General features: G+C 47.1%; 1 long non-coding RNA gene across 2 annotated transcripts in view; it reads left to right on the top strand.

Annotated features, from left to right (window-relative positions):
* LOC140652328 (uncharacterized) overlaps window positions 1-16,368 on the top strand; it is a 31,309-nt gene extending 14,941 nt beyond the window's left edge. For both annotated transcript variants that reach the window (XR_012042736.1, XR_012042735.1), the window contains 4 exons: window positions 2,484-2,644; window positions 13,613-13,700; window positions 14,491-14,691; window positions 16,289-16,368. This is a non-coding gene — a long non-coding RNA (uncharacterized lncRNA). The remainder of the gene's footprint in view (window positions 1-2,483; window positions 2,645-13,612; window positions 13,701-14,490; window positions 14,692-16,288) is intronic.
* The last annotated feature ends 7,653 nt before the right edge of the window (window positions 16,369-24,021 follow it).

Consider the following 24,021-nt stretch of genomic DNA (forward strand, 5'->3'; position numbering starts at 1 on the left):
TCCTCTCTCATCAATTAAAAGCACAGGGAATGGCTCAGGAATAGCTTCCCTCCGACACGTAAGATACTGTATTTGAACAGCATAACGCTCTAATAGAGCTTTCTGATAGGCTGAGGACATAAAAGCATGCTTGTGCTAAATAAATTGTTCGGGCCATCTAATAAAATCAATTTCTGAAGAAGGATATGCAAATTTGTGTGGTTGCTCTAAGGAAGTTTTCAGACCTCTTGTATAGTATTAGCATATCCTGTGGCAGAGCCCAGTCCCCAGCAAATTGACATGCTGTGTGCTATGCCCCAAAAATGTTTGATGTGGCTATTCAGGCTTCAGGTGCACAGCCCTAGGGAACATACTCTGCTGTGTCCAGATCTCTTACGTTCTCTGAAAGCCTCCCTTATTCACTGGCTCCTCCCGAAATACCCGTGGCAGGTCACTGTGGAAATTGCGTGCCACTTCTGTCCTTTTGTTTGCTGAGTTTATTTAATTAATGTTATTCCAGCTTTCTTCCTGACTTTCTTCTCTCTTCGTTGTTTCAAAAGCCAGTGGTACTTAGCTTGCTGTGGGTCATAAGTCATCAAAAGGTTGCCCGTGACATCACTGCAAATAAAATAAAAATGCATAAAAACATGCCCATGCATGCAGAGAACCAAAGCGGAGAGACGGAAATAGCAAATGAATGTGCAAGTTTTCACTGACAGCAGTCGCAACGTTCCTGGTACTGTTTGCTCATGTGAGCTGCGCTGGCACAGGTCGATTCTTGGACTTTGTCCCCAGAAGATGAGGTGGCCTTCCATTAAAAGACAGATTGAGAAACGCCGTTGCCAGCGCTGGATGTCACCGCTCACATTGCCTGTGCTTGTAGCGTTTCCCATGCTCCTCCCTTGCCCTGTTACCACGGCTCTGCTTCTGCCACCACCCCATCTTGGGACTTTCTGTATTGCTTATGGGGCAGTGTTTGTGGAGCCGAGTGCCTTTTCATGAGCTGTTTCATCATGTTGCTTGAATCATGAACAACAGCAGGGCTAATAAAAGAACCTTTGAATGCTCTGCAGATGGAAGATGTCATACTGGGAAAATCAATCCACAGATCTGCTCTTTGATGGAATCTAGCTGCAGGCAGATGCTTTCATGTACGGCAGCATCTTCCCAGACAGATTATTTCCTTGCTCACATTGTGTACAGTCGTGCAAGTCCTGGGATAAGCAGCTTCGCACTGCAGCACTTTTATAAACACAGCTAGAGTTCCTTTCTCATCAAGGCTGCTTCCCTTTGGCGGTGTTTTGGTATGGATGAGAGAGAAAACTGACTGGCAGTGACCATCTGACTCGGTAAATCTAGTCCGAGGGTTAACAAGTAGTGATTCAACAGGGGATTGCAGGAGCGACCCATTCAGTGCGTGTGAGCTGCAGTCGCGTCTCCACGCAGCCCCCAGCACAATACACGCTGAGGTAAATGAGACACACAGCCCCCAGCACAATACACGCTGAGGTAAATGAGATGATAGAGCAAATATCTAGCATGTCCAGTTGCTCAGAAGAAAAGGCAGGAAGTTGTTTTGTCAGCATTTCCATCTAGTTTCCTCAACATTTTTAAAGCTAAAAAAAAAAAAAAGTACAGCCATCTCCATTGCTAGGAGTGAAACGATAAGGATCAGGTAGGAGCTCTGTTCAGACAGCTGTGCAGAAATGGTCTGGAGTTCTCATCAGAAGACGAGACACATTGAAACATGTTGTGATACTTTCTTCTATTACTCATTATCACATTTGCACCTAGAAACAGCATGAAACTTCCAACAGGCCAAGTGTTACACATGCCAACCTCCAAAGAACCTCCATAAACGGAGAAAAGGGCATCCCTTGGCACATGCAGATCTCATATCGCACACTGAAACAATAATAAACCCAACCTGTGAGCTTGTTACATTTTATGAGCCTACATCTTGGGTAGGAGTTTCTTTTTAGTGAGATTTTGCTTGGTATCCATTGCCAACAGCTAAAACTAAAAATAGTAAATTACCACCTAATCTAATCTAGCCTGACTCAGCTACTTTCTTCCAGGTTTATTTGGTTTTATCTCAATGTCAGCTATTGAATATTAACAGCCTTCCACAAGAGAACTTCTAGACAGTGCCAGTCCAGGGGAAACACGGGAAAATACAGTGTAGTGTGAGGGTTTGTGAGCTTTGTTAATGAGGACTGAGTCTTGCAGCGGAGTTGCCTCCCAGAGCACCTTCCCACCCCTTTGCCTTTGTAACCCCCTCCCTTCCACCCGTAGTTGTCCTGAACACACCTTGTGGCAACATGAAAAGGTATTTATTTACACGAAAAAGCAACATTGGGATAGTGCCGGTGTGCTCTGTCTTTGGTATGAAAAGCAAGCGGGTTTTGTCCTTTAAAAAAAAAAGTTGTTTCCTTTGTTTTTAGCTTTTCTTTCTTACTGTACTTCTCATCATATGTTTTTTCTCCCTGTTTTGCTGCCCACAGCCCTGGAAGCTGGTTTCCACCAGGAGGTGCCACTGTGCATTACCCGTAGACGGAGCGGTTGGCTCTGCGCCACATCACGCATGAGAGGGACTGTTACAGAAGAACGGGCAGAGTGAAATTCCACCCAAGGCATTTTCCTTCAGCCATCCCCAAATTCTGACGTAAGTATTGCTAAAATTTAAACCGGGTATTACTATTTGGCAACTCCAGCTGTGGGGCACAGCGCTATATAAATATAATAGTCTGTCCATCTTTCCTACACAGCACTTCAGTGACTTCCTGGTAACAGTTTGGTCTCTTTATTGTTTTGCTGTTTGTTCTTCCAAAGTGCAGAAAGGTTATTTCACTTCAGATCTCAGAGTTAATGGCAGGCAAAAGGAAGTGGGTGTGAAGTAGCTTGTATGCGCACTGTGAAAACCCGGTGCCCTTTCTATTTATAGCTCTACTTGAACTTTCATTCATTGAGTTGCTATTTTGGTATGGCAAACGTTCCATCTCCCAGGGAAAGTATGTTAGCAGTGCAGGTGAGCAGGAGGGAGAACACATCGGTCATGCAGATAAATATTTAATGGCCTAGAAACCATTGCCGTTCCCAGAAAGCATATGTAACCAAAGCGATACTAAAGTGAAGGTTCCCTTGCACAGTCATTCAGCTAATAAGCAGAGCAATGTTTTGAGGTAAACCCAAACCTTTTTACTGACTTCTTATCTTTTATTAAATTTTAAATCAAAGGAATTTTTAATATTTCTCTTGTCAGTGGAATAGGTTTGTCTGATAAAATGAATACCCTTGGTCACTTGTCCCATGCTCTGCCTTCTGGGCAGAGAGCTGGCTAACAAGCATTAAAAAGCTACAGGTGGGCTTTTTAGTCCTGGCCAAGGGGATTTCCTTAGCTGTTCAGTGTCTCACATCTTTCTGTTATAGTGCAGCCAGGGTCAGCCCAGAGTCCACATCACTGGGCAAGTCCATGGTGATCAGGCAGGAAGGAGGCCTGCAGGTTGGGGTCGGCACCCAGGCCAGTGAAGATTGTTACTTTACTTCTAACATGGCTAAACTGAGGTGGAACAAGTTTAATTCCCATGGGTAGCACGAAGCAGAAACGCATGGGTTTCCAGGGGCCCATAGCCTCCTCCCAAGAGAGAGACCTGAACAGCTTCATGCCTGGATGGTCTTACCAGATTGGGCCAGGAGCACACACGAGCATGAGCTGGCTATCTCCAAGTGCCCCTGAGTGCTCAGCCCAAATGACCAGGCAGCCATCTGCATCTGTTTGAAATAAGAGTAGTGTTTGTCTTGAAACAAACCTCTGAGTCATTGTTACCCAGACCTACGCTCTAGTAGCCTCTGTGACACTTCTAAAAGTGAGGGCTTGTCCCAGTACTGCTTGCTGGCAATGGTGGGACTCCGAAAGAAGGGGATGTTTGGAAGCGGGTACTCCAGAGATAAGCTGTCAGCTGTAACTAGATGTCAACTGCATTGCCATCATGTGTGTTGCAGAAGATGTGAGAAACTCTGTGAACCCCCTTTGCCAGCAGGTGTGAAATGATCTGAGTTAGAAGCGCTGGTAAAAGGGGTTCAGTCTGTGTGAGCTAGGCAAGGCAGGTGTCACTCTGGCACAAGCTAGAGCCGTAGCCATACTGCATATGGCAGGGTGGTTGCGATGTAAAAGGGAAGGTCAGCATTTCGCAGCAGATGGGCTGGTATGAGTCTGTTCTCAGCCCAGTATCCTGTGGGCTACTTCATTAACCGGTGGAAATCCGTCTCTGCGCGCCTATGATTTTCTCTGGCCAGAGCTCTAGCATCTTTCAGAGGCTAAAATCTGTTGAAGTCCGGCTCATTTCTTCAAAGAGAAGACAGATAATTTCAGGTGAAGGCCAAGTCCTGCCTTTGCACTTTTGCTGTGTACAGTGATTAATGATGATGCTGTCCCTGGAGTAGGTGGAGACTTTGCTTGCTGGATCCACTATGCTTAAGGATCTGTCTGACTACGTTGGGACTCCCTGGCCGTACTACAGCCATACTTGCAATTAACACCTTTCTCCACATTGTCATTATTTAGCCATCATAATCATAATGTCTTAGATCATTCCTTTACTCACTCACCAGCTTGGCTAATTGATAGATGATATTTGAAAGGAACCCCAACTGTTTGTTCCCACCTCCTTTTCCCTTTTTTATCCAGTAATAGTTGTACCCACCAATGCAGACCTTGCATACTCAGATGCCCTCTCACTGAAAACCTTTGTGGACTTCACCAATGTTTACTGGCTGAACAGGCAGGGCTCCCTTCAGAGAAAGTCTGGGCCATTGGCTTCAATCGAAGCGAATTCATGAAAGAAAATTCTGGACGTGGTCTGGTGTAGCCCATACTTCAAGGCTTTATGTGAAGCACATACGTGATCAGGCAGAATGAAGGTTCATTATGAATTTTGAGCGCTTGGCTTGACAAACTCAATAATACTGCAGAGCAAGCTGGAAGAGGGAACTGCACACGTGTCATCTTACTGGGGCTTGAGGCAAGTGTTCCCAGAGAACCGTTTGCTAGTCTATACCGGGCCAGTCTGAACCCCCACTGAATTTAGTGAGAAACCAAGAGACTTGGCATGTGTCACTTACTGCAAGACAAGTTACAGATATCTTTAGGATGAGGACATTAGACAGCCAGGTCCAGATACTCAAAGATCCTTTTCTTCCAGCAAGAATTAAGGTCTTACTATCTTTGAGGATCTGGCCCTTCTCCCACAGTTTGGAGGCACCCAGGCGTGTTCTAATATAACCTCACGTCGCAAGACGCAGGAGGCTCCCATGTATTTTTTGCATGTCAGTTATTATGGAGCTGTTAGAAAGGCTAAAAAGAAAAGAAAAGAAAAGAAAAGAAAAGAAAAGAAAAGAAAAGAAAAGGAAAGAAAAGAAAAGAAAAGAAAAGAAAAAAAAGGAAAGAGGAGTAGAGGACTGCTTTCCTAATTCATCACCTTTACTGTCTCTCCCATGGAGCTCAGAGAAGTCAGTAGAAAAACATGTGCCTTAGGAATTTCCTGGATCGGGAATGAAGGGTTTGATTCATTGCTAATAAAGAAAACCAGGAGTTGCAAGCCAGCTTACCGATTGAAGGACTCCTTTAGGGCTTTTGGGACGGGTACTAGCATCTGTCACAAGCATCTTCCCTTCCTATGGGAGAGGCACCGCTTGCCGCTTTTTTCTCTCATCTAATCCTGCCTACTCATACTCACAGGTCTTTGTTTACCAAAGCTGCCTTTACGGGGTTAGATTAATCACTTAATCAATGTTGTAGCCAGGTTAGGAACCTGGTTGTAACACAAGGCGCGCTGACTGCTGCTGAAGGTCTCCCTCTAGCTCAGGGCAAAACATTTACTTGAAATGTGAGCACCCACCCTGCATCCATCTAGCTGTGGTCTTTGTTTCAACTCAGGGGTTTGCAGGACACGTGCTGGGCCTGTTGTAACCAACCAGACTGCTTGGTTTCGTACTCCATCCAGAACTTCCCCGGGTGTCACTGGAGATTTAGGTGCCCCCTTCACCCAGCACCTATCCCCAACTTCTACCCACCATCTGTTGTCCTTGCAACTCACTCTTGCAAAATCGTCTCTGCACCTCAGCTGGGTCAAGGAGGAATTCACGTCAAGCAACTCCCCTCACCCCCTCACCCCTCTACCTAACCCATGAGTTTGGGCTACAGCTTCCAAAATCTGCTAGACAGTGAATTAATTGACTGCTCTTGATACACATCTTTTCTTCTGGTTATGGATGCAAAGTAAGAATTCTTGGCCCGTTCCTGATAGATACTGAGGACACAGATGCAAAATGCCATTTGCTTCAAGCTGTTTGTTGCATTATAAAAAGAAGTTGAATACATTCAGTGATTTTATGACCAAGAGGAGCCTCTTTCTATTTAATACAGGGAGGGTCACCCAGTCATTATATAGGAGGTAATATAGCGGAGCCACTAGTCTCAGTTTGAAGTAAATGGAGAACCCATTATTTGGACCTCCCTCTAATTGCATGTGACTTTATCTGAAGAGGTGGAAGGTCTTCCACTAGATGGAATAATAGAGAATTTCATTAATCCTTTTCTGCAGTCGGTTTGCAGAAGTGAACCACTTTGCAAGCGCGTTGTTCAGCAAGCTTCGCACTTTCTCTCCATTCTGGGGTTAAGATCTGAGGGCAGAAGCAAACATTGAGAAGAGAGCTGTCCTGTGACTATAAAGGAAGATGTGTGTATTGATACTGACATCTCCTATGGCTTGAGCAATCCTGGACGTGGGGCGAGGTCATTCACACTTTCATGTGCTAGCCAGTGAGTTGAATTCTCACACCCTTATCTATTATACTGGCTAAGGCGTCGCTCTGTTTTCTCTTCTATCTACATAACCAGGTGTTGAGCAACTGGAATGTCATTCCAGAAATTCTGACTGGCTTGGGTGTGTGCTCCTCGCAGGAATTACTTCTGGGAATCGCTCAGGAGGGCCAAACAATATGGTTTCCAAAAATTATGTTACTGTACAGCATGCATTTAAATTAATTGCATAATTTAGACAAACATGATCCCTCTGTTGTAGAGTAGCAGACTCCTCTGCCTGCTATTTCGGAAGGTGATCCAGCTTCTAGGAGCTGTGTCCTATTTACATAGTTATGTTTATTTATAGTGCATAGATGTGCCAGCAGGGAATTAGGGTTTATTTAATATTTTCCGTTGTTTCAAAGTTGCAGCAGCACTTTTCATCCTCCCACAGCCCCGTGTCTTCATAATTCAGCCCCATCATTCATTTCATTCACAGGACACATTCCCAAATGGAAGTGACAATGCAGCAGGCACAGACATTGGGAGGGAGCAACCTTCAACACAGTTAAACGCTACCTTCTGTGGCTCGGGGCAAAACCCTGGCATCTAGAGCAAAAGACTGCCTCATGGTGAGCAGTGGGCACAGTACACAGGAAAGATTGGCGAGCCAGGGAGCTGCCTTCCTGCTGAGCCCTGATCTCTCTGGGTACACATGTGGGGGAATCTGCCACCAAGGGCTGCCACAGGGCAGCCCCCGGCCAGAGACAGAGGGCAGAATGAACCAGCCATCCCTCCCGGGCACCACAGCGGCATCAGCAGCCCCCCAGACTGGCCCAAACAGGCGGAAGGTTAGGAGCAGCCTTGAACGGCCAAGTCTGTCATCTGTGTTGTTGCTACATGACACGGAGTTGCTCTGGCTTTGCCTACACCGCATCAGTGTCTGAAGGCTACATCTCACTCACTCGTCATCTGTACTGTTTACAAGCTGGCTGGCACTTTGGCTTTCACCTGAAGCAAATCAGCTCACTCTCCAGGGAGGAAAACTCACTCCCCAGAGTGGGAGCTGGTCATAGAGAAGCTCCACCCTTGCTGGCAGTCCTGGCTGTTGGAGCAGCAAAGCCCAGAGTGAGAACAGCTGCCAGAAGGCACATGGATGTAGCTCAGAAAAACATAAGGAAGAATTCTGTCCTTTTTCTTCGCTTGATGGCTTCCCTTTTTAAGCTTTTTATTCTGGTACTTTAGGGGAAGCCAGGGGATCTGTCAAAGCAGCCAAGATAAGTGGGACTCAAAGGAAAGCAAAGCTGAAAACTCTTTGGGCACCACATTGCAAGGATCCGTCTGAGCCCTGGCAGCTCAAGGGTGAGGACACAGAGAAGTGTATCCTGAGGGGATTACCCTGCACACTTTTGCTGGCAGGGAGCAGGCAGTAGAGAGCTGTTTGCTATGCAACACAACATAGAAACTAAGGGCTCAGTCTAGCTTGTACATACAGAGCTCCATCGGATTTATCTGATGGCCCTAGGATACAGCTGGCCTTATATTTTAAATATGATCCAAAGCTTGTTTATCTAAAGACAATCAAGAGCATTTAAATGAGGCTATGACAAAAGGAGAGAAACAGGGCCTTGAAGAGGGCATAGTTAACGTTCTTTTAGCAAGCCAACGGGATGAGACAGCTGCACTGAGTCAGGAGAACTGACCAAATCTGCAGAATATGAAAGAAATTCATTCTGCACTTGTGTGCAACACACCAGGCTTTAGCAATTTTTGTAAAGGTTGAGATTTCCATTTTGTTAGCATGGTTGTGCTTACGCTCGTTGCCAGGGCTAACATAAGCGAGTGACTGTGCAGCTGCCTAACCTCAGTGGCTGGTCACTGCTTGCGTGGCTTCAGAGGCTCCCTCTGAATTGCTAGTCACGTCATTGGACCTAGATCTCCCTTCACTCTCTCCCGCTTTGAATCTCGCTGCTCAGGGCTCCTTGAGGGTTAAAGGACAACGTGCCATCTTTGATGCTTGAGCTCCCTGTCGGTCAGATGCAATGGGTGAGCAAGGCCCTTCTGGAGGTCTCCGGAGGTTTTGCTCCTGAGGTTTTGCACAGGGAGAGCAATGACGACATGAGCTCATACCTCCTTCCAGACCGTGGCCAAGCGTGCAGCATTTAAGCAGAGGATTATGCCAGAGTTATTGGCATGACTTTGTGATACCTTGAAACGTGGGCCCCTTCAGAACATTTACAATGAAAGATAAATTCAGCTGTAATGGTAAGGAAAGCTACTCATTTAAAAATTTTGACTGGCAATCGTACCTCATATGGTTGGGATACGTTCTTAGCTTACTGTACAACCACATTTCAGCGGTGTGTTATGCAACTGCTATTAGCATTAATGAGTTACAAGGCTAACATACTGATACTGTTCCTAGAAACAGTCTGCCCAGGAATGCACTCTTTTGGACTAGTTAGGGGAGTTAGATGGAGCAGAGGGGACCCGTGTACTTTGATGCTTTATGGGATACCTGGATCCAAACCCAGATGTGGGTCTGGTCTTCAGCCATGAATTTCAAAAGTAAAAAAAAAAAAAAAAAGCTACCTCTGGATTCTGGTTTGGAATAATGTCTCCCAAATGCTGATGAGTTTGATATCCAACCTGATGTGGATGTAGGGGACAAATTTAAAAGCAACTATTTAAAACCTACTAACTAAAGAGCAAAATAAAATTCAGCCCCAGACCATCATGAAGATAGCCTGCTGTGGAAATCTCATTTAATCCTTATTTTGAGTAAGATGAAAATAACTGCCAAATGTTAACATGTCTAATACCAGTATACAGAAATTACACTTAGAAGAAGCCTCCTGCCTTAAAAGGAAGATCTACAAGGGCCGTGAGTGTAGCTTCACCCATCTCTAATAGATCACTAATGTCAAGAAGCTGGCATTGGTTTCTAGTGACCGGACTTCTTACTTGCTTTTGGACTAGCAAAGTAAACCCCAGTTTTCTGGGGCTGGCAGACATGAAATTGAGGTCTCAGATTTGTATTGTCTCTCCAAAGGCTGCACTTGCTCTCACCACGGACTATTTGCATGTCCAGACTAGGCAGTGGTGCAGCTGTGTACTTAGCTGCACAAACTGATACTGATTTTGCTTGTGCAAAATGCAAACACCCTCAATTACCTGTAGAAAATCCTCGCCAAGGCTTGAGATTTCTGATCGGCTTGGATGTGGCACTTCCTGTCATGTGCCCTGGCAGCTGCGCAGGTCTGCATTTGGAGGAGAGCCTGGAGGGAGACAAGGGAGAAGTTGGTAGTTTCAGTTGAAAGGCAGATGGATCAAAGGCGGGTGATTAGCATCAGAGCCTCTCATCAGGACAGGGTGTCTGAGTGCAGCCTTCCCCTGTATCGCACCCCGAGAGACGGGTCACTCCTTTGTTTGCGTGAAAGCATCTCGGGTAAGGGGCAGCCTGTGCATGGGTCACATATCAGACAAGCGCAGGCAGGAGCCCAGACCAGCCATGTGGCTGGGACCAGCAAGATGCGACTGGAGATTCCCGGGACGCTCTCGGCCAAACACGAGACCAGAAAGACTGGTGGGAGGCGGCCAGGTAACCAGAGAATAAAAGCTGGGGTTCTTGAGCACGTAAACAATAGAAACCACGGAACAACCACACTTGCTCTGGAAAATGGCACCGCGCTTTCGGGGCCAAACAGCTGGCCAGATGCTCAGGCTTGAAAGGCAGTGACTCAAACCCAATACCAGCCTCCGATTCACTGCCTCACACCTGAAAGCCATGACATCCTCATAGCTGTCGCAGAGGGGTGTTGAGGAGAAAATTGCCCCGTCGTATCTCTGTTGTCTGCTTTCATGTTGGAGATACTGCATGACAGGCCGCAGTGCTGAGACTAATGCTGATCTATGGATATAGATCAGGAAGAGCTTGGCTAAAGTAAACAATTATTCCAGAGTAAATTGGGAACAAGGAAGAAGTCTGCAGACTTCATTCACACGTTCTCACGCTGCTTTGCAAGCCTGAGCAATCCTGTTTTCCGTAGCCAGACTGCAGAAGCGCATTTAGCCGTCTACACATGACTTGGCCTGTGGCACACAAGGACCCTGTGCTACTTTGGGATGTTTATAGAGATTTAAGGGCTAAGAGCTAGCTGGGGGATTTTCTGAAGCACCAGAGCAGGTTAGGCACTCAGGCCTTAATGAAGGGCTGTCTGCCACATCAGTGCTGTAGTAGGTGGTGCTTAGAGGAGATTCCCTGAGTATATCCACCGCTTCTTGCCTATACCCTTTGGGTTAGGGGAAACGTCTTCAAAAAGCTGTGCCTTAAGCATGTCACCCCAGGCCTGCCTCTCTCTAATTACCTCCTTTAGGCCCCACAGGGATTATAACCTTTTCCAGGCAGAAATTTAGCTGTTATTATAAACATGTAGACAGGGTGCTCTGGTGTTAGCCAAATTTTGCCACCATTGGTGTCACTGACAGCTCCGCTTTAGGGGGATCAGAGCTGGACCGCTGGGAGCGTGGAGGGAACCCTGCCCTTCATCAGCGTCTTTCCACCTACCCCCCGTGCTTTCCTGGGGTGCAGGGCCGGGGATCAGGCCACCCTTTCAGCCATTAGCTCTGCCAGTCTGTATATATTAGTGTAGTCTCCGTAGCTTCGTAGCACACACTTGGTACCCTAGCGTTATCCGTCAGAAGAGGAGACATCGGGTCTCCCCTGGTTGTCTGCTGTCAGGGTCACCCAGAGGGCAGTTCATTGCCCTGTGTCAGATAACTACTCGAGGACGGTAGTCTGAACTCTGGGAAGATGAATCTCCCCAAAAGAGAGATTGCTGTGTACACAGAGGAGGCTGTGGACTTTCCACAAGTACTGTTTTCCCGAGATGTGTAGCATACACAGTTTTACAAGGTACTCATTGTTCACAAGTGTTTATAGTTTGGAAATACTCTTGTACTTGAATATTGCAAGGGAAAAAATGAGAGAGGACACTAAAAATGGAGGAAAGTCTTCTGTAGGGCTGGGCATCTACCTTTAGCTCCCATTTTGAATCTCCGCAGCCCTCCATGCCGGGTATGGCTATGGGAAATATTCCCAGGTCTGTATACATATGCACAGTCAGCGTATACAGAATTACACGTATATGCCCAGCTCCCATTGTCAGCAAAAAGAAGGTATGCTCAATGTCTTGGGATAGACGTGCTCCGAGGCACATGTCTTTGGACTGAAGTAAGCTACCTCTCCACAAAAACCTGTCAAAGGAGACTTTGACTTGTATGTCCCACAGAAAAACCTCTGTGTTCAGATGGTTTCATACACCCATATAGTTACTGTTCAAAGGTCTGGGAAAACCTTTGCTGTTTCCTGTTCTAAATTTTAGAGGAATATGATCTATTCATTATGGAAGTGCTAGTAAATAATGGCTTATTGGTGGCAACCTCCAAACTTCTTAAAGCTATGCAGCTCATAATTGCAGGATATTTTTGTAAAATGCTAGGTGCAAAACCAGGTACCCAAAATATAAACTCAGCTCAAACCTTACTAAAAGCAACACGTTCCACACAAAAATTTAAAAAGATAAAGCCAGACCCTAGGTCTTTCCTTGGGCCGTGGACAAACTACATTCTAGAAGGTTCTACCTTGCGTGGCCTTCACCAGCCGTCCCAGGTCCCTGTCTGTCGAAGCTTGCAGCCCCACTGGTTCTGATACCAAAGAGGGAAAGGCCTGTCTCCACTTGGGTGCCTTTGCAACCCCTGTGACCAAAAATGTCGAGAATAATCAATACAGGGGGATTATCACGGTCGCTACCATGCTGCCACACATCCGTAAAATCGTGGAACAGGTTGCGTATTCCCCACAGGATACTCTGATAAAAAGGTTGTGCGCTCTTCTGGGTCCACCGATGCCCAGAGTTGACTGCAACTGGCAGGGTTTTGCTTGTCTCAGATGGTACCGTTTTATGTTTTCAGGCAAGCAGGATGCGGTTTGAAGTCTAGATGTAGGACGGGAAAGCAGTCCACATGTTTGTCTATTGCCATCTCGTTTTCAAGCCACTTTTATGACAAGTCAGGCTCATGGGTTTGTACGTCTGTGATCCAGCCCTGTTCACACTAGTGGAGACATCACAAAAATTTAACTGATGATTGCCCCATGAAAGTCTTCTTTCAGCAGGAAAGTCTTCTTTCATGGCAAGGACACAGAAATGGTGCCCAGGTCCTTTGTCATTTAGATGCCTGTGTGATTTAGGTGCGTCTGGCCCAACTGAGTCAAGCACAAAGTAAGATGCCAATCTCTTCACAATAAAACAACCTGATCCCACTCCTTCACGTTCTGTTTTCCTGGTGTCTCCAGGGGCACTTGACCAAACAAGACACGATGCCGTATGGAAAGACCTGTGCCAAACCTAGACTGCTGCCTGCCTCTCGAAATACATGTCCACTGAAAATGCCCCATCTGGCACCTGAGAAAGATACACTCCAGGAACTTACTTCTCTCTCCGTTCTCTCAGAAAGAGTATATTTGCAGGAGTGCTGTGCAACAGCTTACAACAAGGGGCATCCCTGCTCAAATGATCTCTCAGCCCAAGGCTACAGGGACAAGCAGATGCAGGGGACGGGGAGAGAAGCAGCAGGCAGTCTGTACGTGTCAGGGAGTTTGAGCGGAAGCAGCATGGTTACTTACCGTCCTCCTGCCCTGTTCCATTCCCCGGTATCCCTCATATTCAGAGATACATTAGGTTCCAGAAGAGTTTACCTCAGTCAGCAATTTTTTTTTAAAAAAAGTCTGACCTTGCAAAAATACATACATGCGCTGTCTATATATTCCAGCTCCCGCCTGCCAAGAAGTGCATCGTTCCCTTGTGCAGAATGGAGTGTGCTTTTTATAGTGGGACCAAGACCAGCCCAGAAAGAGCAGGTAGGGTCACGGGCATGTCTTTTGTAAGTCATAGAAAGCGTGTGTGATTCTCGAACGAGGTGCCTGCCCTTAAAACGCATATGCTCACACAACAGGAGGATGCTCCCTGCAGCCTCAAACCGCCCCTAAAACCACGGCTCTTCAGCCATCTCGGGGCTGGAGGCGGGAGCCCCTAACAGAGCGATGGGGCTGGTGGCTGCCACAGATGCGATGGGAGTTGGCGTGGGCAAAGCAGGCTCTGCTCTGCCTTGCAGACCGTGCCACCGCTGTGTGCACAGATGGCTCCCTTTCCAAGTCGTCTTTGCTTGCTCCGACTGGTCTTCTTCTCATGTGGTACAGACAGACTCAGTATGGTATTTCCCAATCCCAGCAGCAGCAAGTAAATCCACTACGATGGTGTGTGTCATATATGCAGAGGAAAGAAGAAGTCACTGGGAGCAGAAAGGGGGAGAGGGATTCTCCTAAGTCGGGATGTTTGGTGTTAACACAGTTGCTTTCTTCATGCCCAGCTAGAACCTGATGCTATGTACTCTTTTCCATGCCAGTTTTACATTCTTGGATGCAGCCTAAAAGTAACTTCAGAAGGAATTATTAGGTTTTTTTTTTCTCGAAGGCACAGATGAAGCTTAAAAAATGCTTCCTATGACTGGTTGCCAGACAATCACAGAACAAAACCACTCCCAAACTTACAGGGGAAATAGACGGCTTTAGCAGAAAGTAAACCTCTCTTGGGTTCTGCCCATCTCTGGTGATAAGCCACTGGCATGCTTTTCTGTCATTCCTTCTGCAGATTGGCTGCTGATGCTCTACTCTCTAGTAAGGCCCACTCCAGCTTTGTGGACGAGGTGAGAGCCTGCATGTGCAAAACATGTACCCAACAAACGTGCGTCTGCTGTACTGCCATGTTCCAGTCCAGAAAGACAGTGTTCGCCTGCACGCCTCTGTGTTCTTCGTGGAGCTCCTAGGATATAAAAGCGACTCTCTCTGCCAAGTAAGATGCTGCAAATGAAATGTGGTTAGCTGCGGGAGTTGGTTACTGGGAAATTCAGCGTACAGGTCCAAGGCATTCAAAGAAGGGCCCGCACTGTGCATCAGGCCACATTATCTGGCTGATAATTGCTCTGCTCTGCTACACAGTCACTGCATTGGTGGCAGTCAGGCGCCTTTTCTCAGACAAAATTTCTCAAAATACTAACATTTCCCGACCTTGACACACCAAACAAGGAACCCTTACTATGTGACCAGGTTAGCTGCCCTGACCAGCATGGGACATGCCCAACATTTGCACAGTTATCAGTATGGATAACAAAACCCCCCTATGCCTGCGCAGGAAGGGTGTAAAGCTACATTATCTTAGCTGAGGAAGGCCATGGCCAAGCTTTAAATGCAGCAGCTGCTTGGCCATCCGAGCGCCCTGTTTGCATGCCATATGAAATCCTTGCACAGCTCCAGACACCGACGACTTTACCAATAATTAACAATGGAAATTTCATTCCCACATGCCCTTGGATAACAGGGCAATTTAAAGGAGGTGTTTTCATTAGCCTGTCAAATACCTGGCAGGGTGTTGTAAAGCTGGTTAATTTGTATGGGTGCTGTGCTTGGGATGTTACCTACAACAGAGGGAGTAGCCCTCTGTTCCTCTGTCATAGGCCTCTGTGGGACTTTGCATCCACCTTGCTTGAGTACAGTTTTTAAAGGCTCCTACATGATTTAGGATTTCTTCACACATTTCAGTGGCCAGGCCCTGTAGTGTGGATGCTCTCAGGGCTCAGAGATGCAGAGAGCCAATATACCTCACTGAGCCGACCAGCCTCTGAAAGCAATTCCAAGCATCCATGATCTTCAGGAGAAATCCTTCCAGATAACCCTCAAAAACTGCCACTCAGTCCCCGCTCTGTACTAGTGCCTAGCTCAGTCCCCATAGGGGAAAGTCCATTTTGTTGGCCGTGTTGCAGGATTAAGCTAGCCCTCCCTGTGGTGCCTGGCTATGCATTGTGTCCAGACTGGTGCGGACAGGAGCTGGATGGCAGGCATGCTGGTGTCACAGAGAAGGAGCATGAGGAAAGGCAGAAATAAGACCTTTGTGTGTGAGGCCTTTTGTGGGTGGTGCGTGCACCGATATCTTAGTGTTATCCACGAGGTAGGCAAAAGGATGGCATAGTGCTTCTGGGTGGGGCCCGGCACTGAAAAAGCAAAGGTTCTCTTTTTTCAATCAGCTTCTCTTCAGAAAGCCTTGAGATACACAGGTGGTGGGGCTTTGGCCCAGGGATCCAACTGCATATAAAGGGTGTGCAAGGGCCTTCTGTACGAACCACTTCAACCCAGATCTGCTCCTATCACGCCATGCTCGGTGCTAGCATCAACAGAGCCAGTCTGAATTGTACATGGCTGCACCCAGACGAGCACGCTGGGGCTGTAAGGTGTGTGTTTCCTCAGGCAGTGGGTGATCAAGGAAACACCTGGGTTGTGAGAAAGTGTGCAAGAGCAGGTCTGTGGATTCTCCAGACCAGCAATCGCTGAAGAAGGAAACAAGCTAGAGGGATTAGCTCTGACATTCGTGTTTTAACTGTACCTTCTCCTCCCAGGGCAAACAACTGACACAGACATGAAAACAGTGTCATTGTGGATGGAGCGGGCCGTGGAAGATGAAAGAGGACAGTGAAGGCAAGTCCCCACTTTTATCAAATCTCCGCTAGTAGTCCTCACCTGGCTGGCTTTGGAATAACTGCACTAACAGGACCCTTCCTCTTTGTACGGGGGAACGGCAGCGAGACTCAGAGCAGCGGTTCCCAGATCGGGGGATGTCAGCTTGAAGCAGGCTGTCTTTGTGGTTGTTTCAGGTGGGAGTCTGATAACGAAGGAGCAGGAGAGTCTGCCAGAAAGTGCAAGGGCCTTATAGAGCTTGTAGGAGCTGGTTGAGAACGCTTGGGAACTGTCACATCTGACATCAGTCCTGTTATTAGTCCTCTTCTGTGGAACTGGGCAGGCCACTTCACCTCTTTGCAGACAAAGTGGGTAGAGTAAAAGTCTCAGCTTCTGGTCTTCTCTTACAAAGCTAGTCACCAATGCATTCAGTGAACACCCAATGATTTCCATACCTAACGCTCACCCTGCAGAGCCTATTCTGAGCTGCAGCTTTGAATTTTGCAATCTATGGTGGCAATGCGGTGGTCCCAGGAAAGTCCTGCCAACCTCCTTACCTCAGGCAGCTTTTCACAGAAGTCCTTCCCCAAACATTATCCATACCTAAATTTATAGTCTAGCAGTATCACCACTTTGGGGCCTCAGCAAAGGCCCTTGCATAAATAGCAAATCCCCTGTGACTAAGCAATCAGCTGCAATTTTAGAGTGAAGGTGTTTTAAAGATTAGGACGTGTTTGATTGCGTGGAACAAAAACCAATGTCGCCTCACCATGGACTTAGCATTTATAGATCTGCATGTGGCAAGTTCTTTTGCTTTGTGTCTCTTGTTTTCTCTTTCATGGTAATAGCTGGGCATGAGTTTGTGGGCTTCCTTGTTTGTTTTTAAAGGCAGTGGATGGAGATGGAGAAGGTTTTCTGTGCAGGAGGTGTGAGCCTATTGGTTTAGCTCTGAATAAGGGGATTATAGAGTCAGAAACGTGGGGAAACCCTGTTCTGGTAGGTCCTGTACACATTCCTTCAAACTGCTTTGGCGTCTCTCCAAAAACAATGGTGATTTATGTAAGGTATTGTGAGCGAATGACAGGAGCGTGAGTAGAAATCTGCCTCTCGGTAAGAAGAGAAAATATGCTTGCTATTTCATTCAAGCTTGTTCAGGGGTAGAGAGAAGGGTAGGCAGGCATAATGCTGAGTAGTAAGGTAGGCGTTGCCAGTATCCACTGAGGAAACCAGGATGGTTTCTCACATTAGTAATGGTTCCTTCTCTCATTTTCAGGTGAACAGTTCAAAAAAATTCAGCTTGGCAGTACCTGAAACTTTTAAGAGCTTTGGAAAAGGGGTCCGGTATCGTAGTTCAAATCAAAACTACAATGCTTAGGAACACCTTGGGTTTGAAAGGATGCAAAGGCCAAGGCTGGGGTTAGCTAGGCCATTCTAGCTGCAGCTGAACCGCGTAAAGAGGCTTCTGCCCCTGTCGCTCAGCACTGTCCCGCCCAGGTGCAGGACGTTGCACGGTGAAAGCATTCCCCTCTTCAAGGGCACGTGAGTTACGTCCCACATAAAGCTCTGCTAGGTTCTGTTTACTCCCCAAACTGTCCCTTTCCCAAAACACAGCTCTCATGGGCTCCATTTTCTTCCCTGTAGCAAATTTCCCCCAAAAAAACTAGGGAAAAACTATACTGCTCCTTCTTCCTGCTTATCATATGCATGAGCAGTGATTCTGCTGATCCAAACCTCTTCCAAAGTGCCAAACTCATTCAGTTTGTCTTTTTAATTGCCTTGGTTGTACATAAAGATCCTTTGGAGCGTACTGGAGTCAGAGATGCTGGCAGTACCTCCTGGGCTGTAAATCTCAGCCGACCCACAGGGCCGCTTATTGTCCAGGAGGTCACTTTGCCGTGGGCCTCTTCAGGCTCCGGGGTGAAGTCTCACAGCTGGCTTTGTCCAGGCTCCGCACTTTGTGCCAGGAGGGGGATGCCTTTGTCCCCAGTGTTCAGTGATCCCCCAACAACTTCCACAGGGTGACAACTCCTTGCAAAGCCAAGGTGAAGGCTGCCACCTGCTGAGTCACCAGAGCTGCCTCTAGTGACACCTGAGCGTGCCTTGGAGGTTTCCAAGCAGGCAGGCAGGCGCACCGTGGCACGGTGCTGTAGGGAAGGATCTCAGTCAGTGCAGGATTCAGCAGGACCCTTGGGTCTGAATTTTTCATAAGCAGCATCAATCTCTTGCACTGTGTTTATATTTAGACACATTTTGTTCGGATAGAAGGACTTTGGTACGAGTTTGCTCGATGCAGTCTTGCTTTTTAAGGAAGAATCATCTTCAGAACCACCCCAAGGATGTTACTCTGTGTTACTTGTTCATAACACGGGGCTCCCCCAGGAGCTATTGAAAACTGCTGCTGAGAGTCATGCCCCAGATGAAGTACTGGGGAAGCCAACCGCAGAGTAAATCGGGTAAACACTCCTGAGCTTTAAATGCTGATGTTCTGACTAAAGTGATGCTTGACAATTTGAAAGGATCAGAAAAGAAGGGCTCTTTTCCCCCCTCTCAAAATCTTGAGATTAAAAGCATTTGGTCCCCAGGAACTCTCATTGATCCCTGTCGGTACACACACGTACACAGACGTAGAGTGATTCCTGTGTCTCCAGCTATCCCAAATAAGTTTTTAACTCTGTGAGGAAGTCATTCTACTTGGAAAGTGCCTCCTCAGAGCTGCATGCTGCCTGGTCTGGTCATGCAGATCATTAATTGCCTGGCTGCTGAAATTTGCAGATTTCTGTTTCTGTCCCATGCATGTTCACAGAACTCTATACCAGTCAGGCAAATGATACTGATCTCCCCACTCGGAGACTTTTTCCCCAGCGTTAGGAGGAGGCATCAGTCCCCTTGCACTTCTCACATCAGATCTTATGCTGAAGAAACCTTCTGTTCATTCTCATACTTGGGTCTAAGGTGGGGAGCACCTTTATTGTAGCCAAATTCAGTAGTCTATAAGTTAAGCATCTCATGCCTATCCTCCTTTATAGCCAGTAGAAAGAAACATCTCCAGTGGATGATTCGTCTGGATTATTTTGGGTACCTCATTTTAAATTAATTTCCCTATAGAAATGCCTTCTCCTTCATTATCTCAAAACAGCTGACTTAAGTTTGGTACCTATCCACTCAGTGGGTAAATAAGGGGTGGGTGAACACAGCATTAGTTTCTACAGATAATTCAATACTTTAGAGCCCACTGAAGTAAAAAAAGACCACGAGGGATAGACTGACTGTGTATAGCAGCGGAGATTTAGCAACTGAAGCCTTTAACGTGAGTGGTACCAGAGGCCAGATTTACTAGAATCATATTCTTAAGGCAATTAAGATCCGATTGTATAATGAATGAATTGGAGATCACCACAAAGCTATGAGTTTCCCACCCTTGTTTCAAGTTGCAAAGACCTGGGATCATCTCATTTAAGTATCTGTTGCAAGTACAATTTATTGTGCTGTTGCTAGGAGGATTATGATAAGGGAACAAAGCTGCAGAGTTAATTAATTAATGGAAGTCAGCGGTGGGTGGGGAGCACTGCGAGGCTACAGGGTTCTCTGTACCTTTCGCAGGGCTCTCGTTACCCTGGAATGCGCTCGTGGCTGCTGCCGTGAGGTGGGATCGACTTTGATCTGCAGACAGTCACAGGCCTGCTTACAGCCAGTGGGTGTGTTAGTGCTCTTCTGTCAGGCTTGATGGAAGGAGCAATTAAAGCCCGTTTATGTAGGAGATAGCCTCGAAACAAGAGAAGCCAACACCCCAAAAATCAGATGACATGGCATGCGCAAAGCTAGGCTGTATGGGTGGCTGGAAGGGTCTTGCCCTTCAGCTTACATTCACTGGGGGAGAACATACTGTTGCAGTTTATATTAAGCAAACTTGTTCAGGAAAAGATTGTTTTCCTTGTTTTTTCCAATGCCTGTTTTTAATCAATAATCGAGTAAGCTCCGATGGGTTTTAGGTTTAGTTGAATGGAACTCTAGTCTGACTACCTGCTGACAGAGGCAAGGCTGAAGAGCTCTGAGTGACAGCACTGAAAAGGGAATGATAGCAAGGTACTGCCCTCAGAAACTTCAAACACATCACTTTATCAAAGCATGATTCAAGACATTGCTCAGCAAGTTGCTACAGACGTAAGCTGTCATCTGAATATCAAGCACATTCCAATAACTGCCTCTGAAATGAGGAGAGTACATTTCTTACTCAATATTGGTCAATATTACATCCTTCCCCTTTTGGACAGATGTGAGAAGCACTTTTTTTCCTCTCCTTTCCTCTCCTCTCCCTGCAAGAGCAGTCTCCCCAGATTCAAACCTGAACTGACCAGAGAGGGAACCGGGGGCTGGAAGTGCCCTTTGTTTCTCTGCATGGATTATTGTGCAGTGAGTCACAGTGCGAGGAGAAAGCAGCTGTCAAGGGCACAAGGGACGGACAGCCTGCCAGAGGCACAGCTCAATCCTGACCTACACTGCCCTGCACTCTGGCCGCTGCTGACAGGGGACGTGATCATGAAGACCACCCGTACACACCTTCCTCCCCTCTTCAGAGAGAAAGCTGCCTAAAGCTCATGTGCCAAAGTGCTTTGCGGTACAGAAACCTCCTGTAACTCAGTTAAGCCACAGAAGGCCCGCCACAATCCTGCATCACAGCGCAGTATCTTTAGCTTATTTTCCTAAGGAAATTAGTCTTAGCTATTGTGCAACACGTGTCTCTCTTAGTCCCCCTCTAACAACAGGCCAAGTTCAGGCACACATCAGGGATCTCCAGGATATGATGTTCGTGTCTGTGTCATGAATACAGCTCACTGGAGAAAGAACAAAATCCCCCCAGTGCCTCCACTAAGTAGAAACTGGCAGTGCGAGTTCACCTCAAAGAGCCCGCAGGCTCCAGCTCTAGATACCAATCCGGAGGAAACCTGGGATCATCAGTCCCTGGGGAGCAAGTCCTTTAAACAGGCAGCGCAGGGACAGACAGAGGAGTGAAGATAAGAAAACTGTAGGAAAAAGCCTTTCTAAAGCTCAAGCCCATCCTTCCTTCATTCTTGCTCTGATCACGGTGTTTATGCAAATAATTTGATAAGCCTTAAGAAGTTGAACTGGTTGGCTGTTGACTTAAGCAGTTGTCAGCTCACTGGCTGAGGGCACCCACTGGTCTGGCAGGATGAAAGGTCAGTGTGAAACTATGGTCTGGTTTAACACTCCTGACCTGTGTCGTCAACACAAACCAGAAAGTCAGTAGAAGTTTTCCCATCACCTTTCTCTGTGACACCAAGCCACTGTTTTATTTACAAGGCTCAGGCAGCTCATCTCCTCAGCCGCAAAGCGCAGTTGAAAGTGATCAAAAGAGCATTCAACTACAGCTATACGTTATGGACCACATCAAGCATGTAAAAAATAAATGACTGGGCCTCGTAACCTTGATACTGCATAGCAACTGTATTATTCTCACAAAAATATGTATAACAGACACTTTCTTATTTGCCAACTGATTTCTCGGCTCGTTGGATGCACTGAAATCATGTTTTCAATTTTTTTGTCCACAGCCCTGAGGGAACGAACCCTGTTCTAAGGAAAAAAACAGAGCTTCCTGTCTCATTCAGAAATCCCCATCTTCTGGGGTCTTAAGGAGCACTCAGAATAATGCCAAACTGGCAAGAGCTGGCAATTCTTAGTCTAATACGTCAGAGAAATTTGCATGGATTTTGCATACATATAGTTATGTTTTGCCAAGCATTTTGTCTCCTGGCCTGCTTTAAACTTACTGATGCCTAGAATACAGTTGTCTGCTCATCTCAGAGAAGCAGCTCAGATCAGGAGGGGATGCCTTTTGGGCTCTGATCCTTGTGATGGTCACAGAAATCTGTGAGACAACATGTCTTAGGAGACTGACGCCCTGGGATCAGTAGAGTTGTGTGAACACTACTTTTCTCTTTGTTGTTGGATCCTGCTAGAGACTTAGATACTGCGCTGGATTCAAGGTAGTGCAAGCAACACACAGAGCCAGCAGTAACCTGAAGTGAGCTGAACTCCGGGCGAGTGGCCCGTGTGGCGGGGGAACTCGTTCACTCGATTCACAAGCAAAGAGCAGGGACAATGTCTGAGCTGCAAGGGTCCTGGAGGGTTGTTTAAAGAATACATTTTAGTCAATCCTGTTAAACCTGGCAGCCTTACTTATCTCACCAGCAGTCTTCTCCCTCCTCCACCCAGGGTCCAGTTGCCTTTAAACAGCAGACAAGATTCAAAATCAGATGCGTAGGAAAAGCATACCCCTACTTTCACTCAATGTGCTAAATGGGACTCTGCGGAGAGGTCACAGATCCAACTGTGCATCCTTTGAAGACCTTCTCTACAGGAGATAGATACATTTTCTGGATCAGGGCTCTGTCCTCCTCCTAATTTATGAATAGCAGAAAGCAACAGCATCCTAGCTATCCATTTGGTGGGCGTAAAAGAATGACTCATTAGCTTAATGGAGAGTTATCTGGGCAATAAATGCATGAATAAGAATATGTGACAGTGAGTCACCGTTTGATTGTATGCCTGGGTGGAACAGATGCAGGTACCATTTTGCTAGGGATTGGTGTAGGGCAGAGTTCGAGATGGGTTCAGGGCAGATAGGATGCTTTTTTTATAGCTTAACTAAAGACATTTAACTGTAAGATACAGTTGCCAAGCTTCCCTGGATTCACTTCATTAGCAGTATCACCCAAATAGGGTCAGTCTTGCTGAACGGAAAGGTCTCAGAGCTACTTAGCTAGGTTTCCCCTGCAGGAACTCTCAGCAGGGTCTCACAAAGAAAGCCCAGTCTTGTCCAAAGCGTGTCCAAAACAGGAACCAGCTCTGAGGATCAGCAGGCTGATTGGGTGCAAGTTGTGCTGAAGTACTGAACCACCGAGCAGTCCTGCGCAAGCCGTGCATGTTGCTGCGCTCAGATCACCTTAGGCTGAGCGGCAAACCCACCCCGGGGCCGCTGAGGCTGTAGGCTGGAGGTGGCAGGCTGCCGTGCAGTGTGGCTGCAGGCCCCTGTGTACAACCCAACACGCTGGGGAGGTGACCGTTGTGCCCCTACACCATGGCAGACTCTCCAGTTCGCTCGTGGCCTCCATTGCACTTGCACTCGGGATTGCCAGCTGGCAAACATGCACCGAGCTTGTCCTTGCCGGTTTGCTGACAGTCCTACTTAGTCCCCTGAGCCCTACTGACGGTCTCCTGAAACAAAGGTAAATACAGAGTCCTCCCAGTCCTTCCCTCCTTACCCAACAGGCAGCAGCAGTTCAGCTAATGCTTGCCAGTGGCCCGCAGCATACAGAACAGCCGCGTGACGCTAGAAGGGAGATAAGCTAATAGGAAACACCACGACTGGACTCACCCCTCGGGGGCAAGGAGCCACGCTTGTCAAAGCAGACCCCACAAACCCGACTCAGTAGGCAGGCCAGTGCCAGCGTGGCACAGCAGGCGCCTTCCGGGCGTCCCATTGCTACGCTGGTTTTGATGAAGCACAGCGTGGGGCAGGACTGCTTTGAGGAAGGCGTTTTGAGGGGACACCTGGCACCTCCCTGTGAGCTAAGTCTGGAAGAAGCTGCAAGAGGAGCATAGGCTTGTACAACTTTCATCAGACCCTCTGTGTTCGACCCTGCCCTGTGTCCAT

The sequence above is a fragment of the Ciconia boyciana genome, chromosome 5 (assembly GCF_034638445.1).
Source record: "Ciconia boyciana chromosome 5, ASM3463844v1, whole genome shotgun sequence".
NCBI lineage: Eukaryota > Metazoa > Chordata > Aves > Ciconiiformes > Ciconiidae > Ciconia > Ciconia boyciana.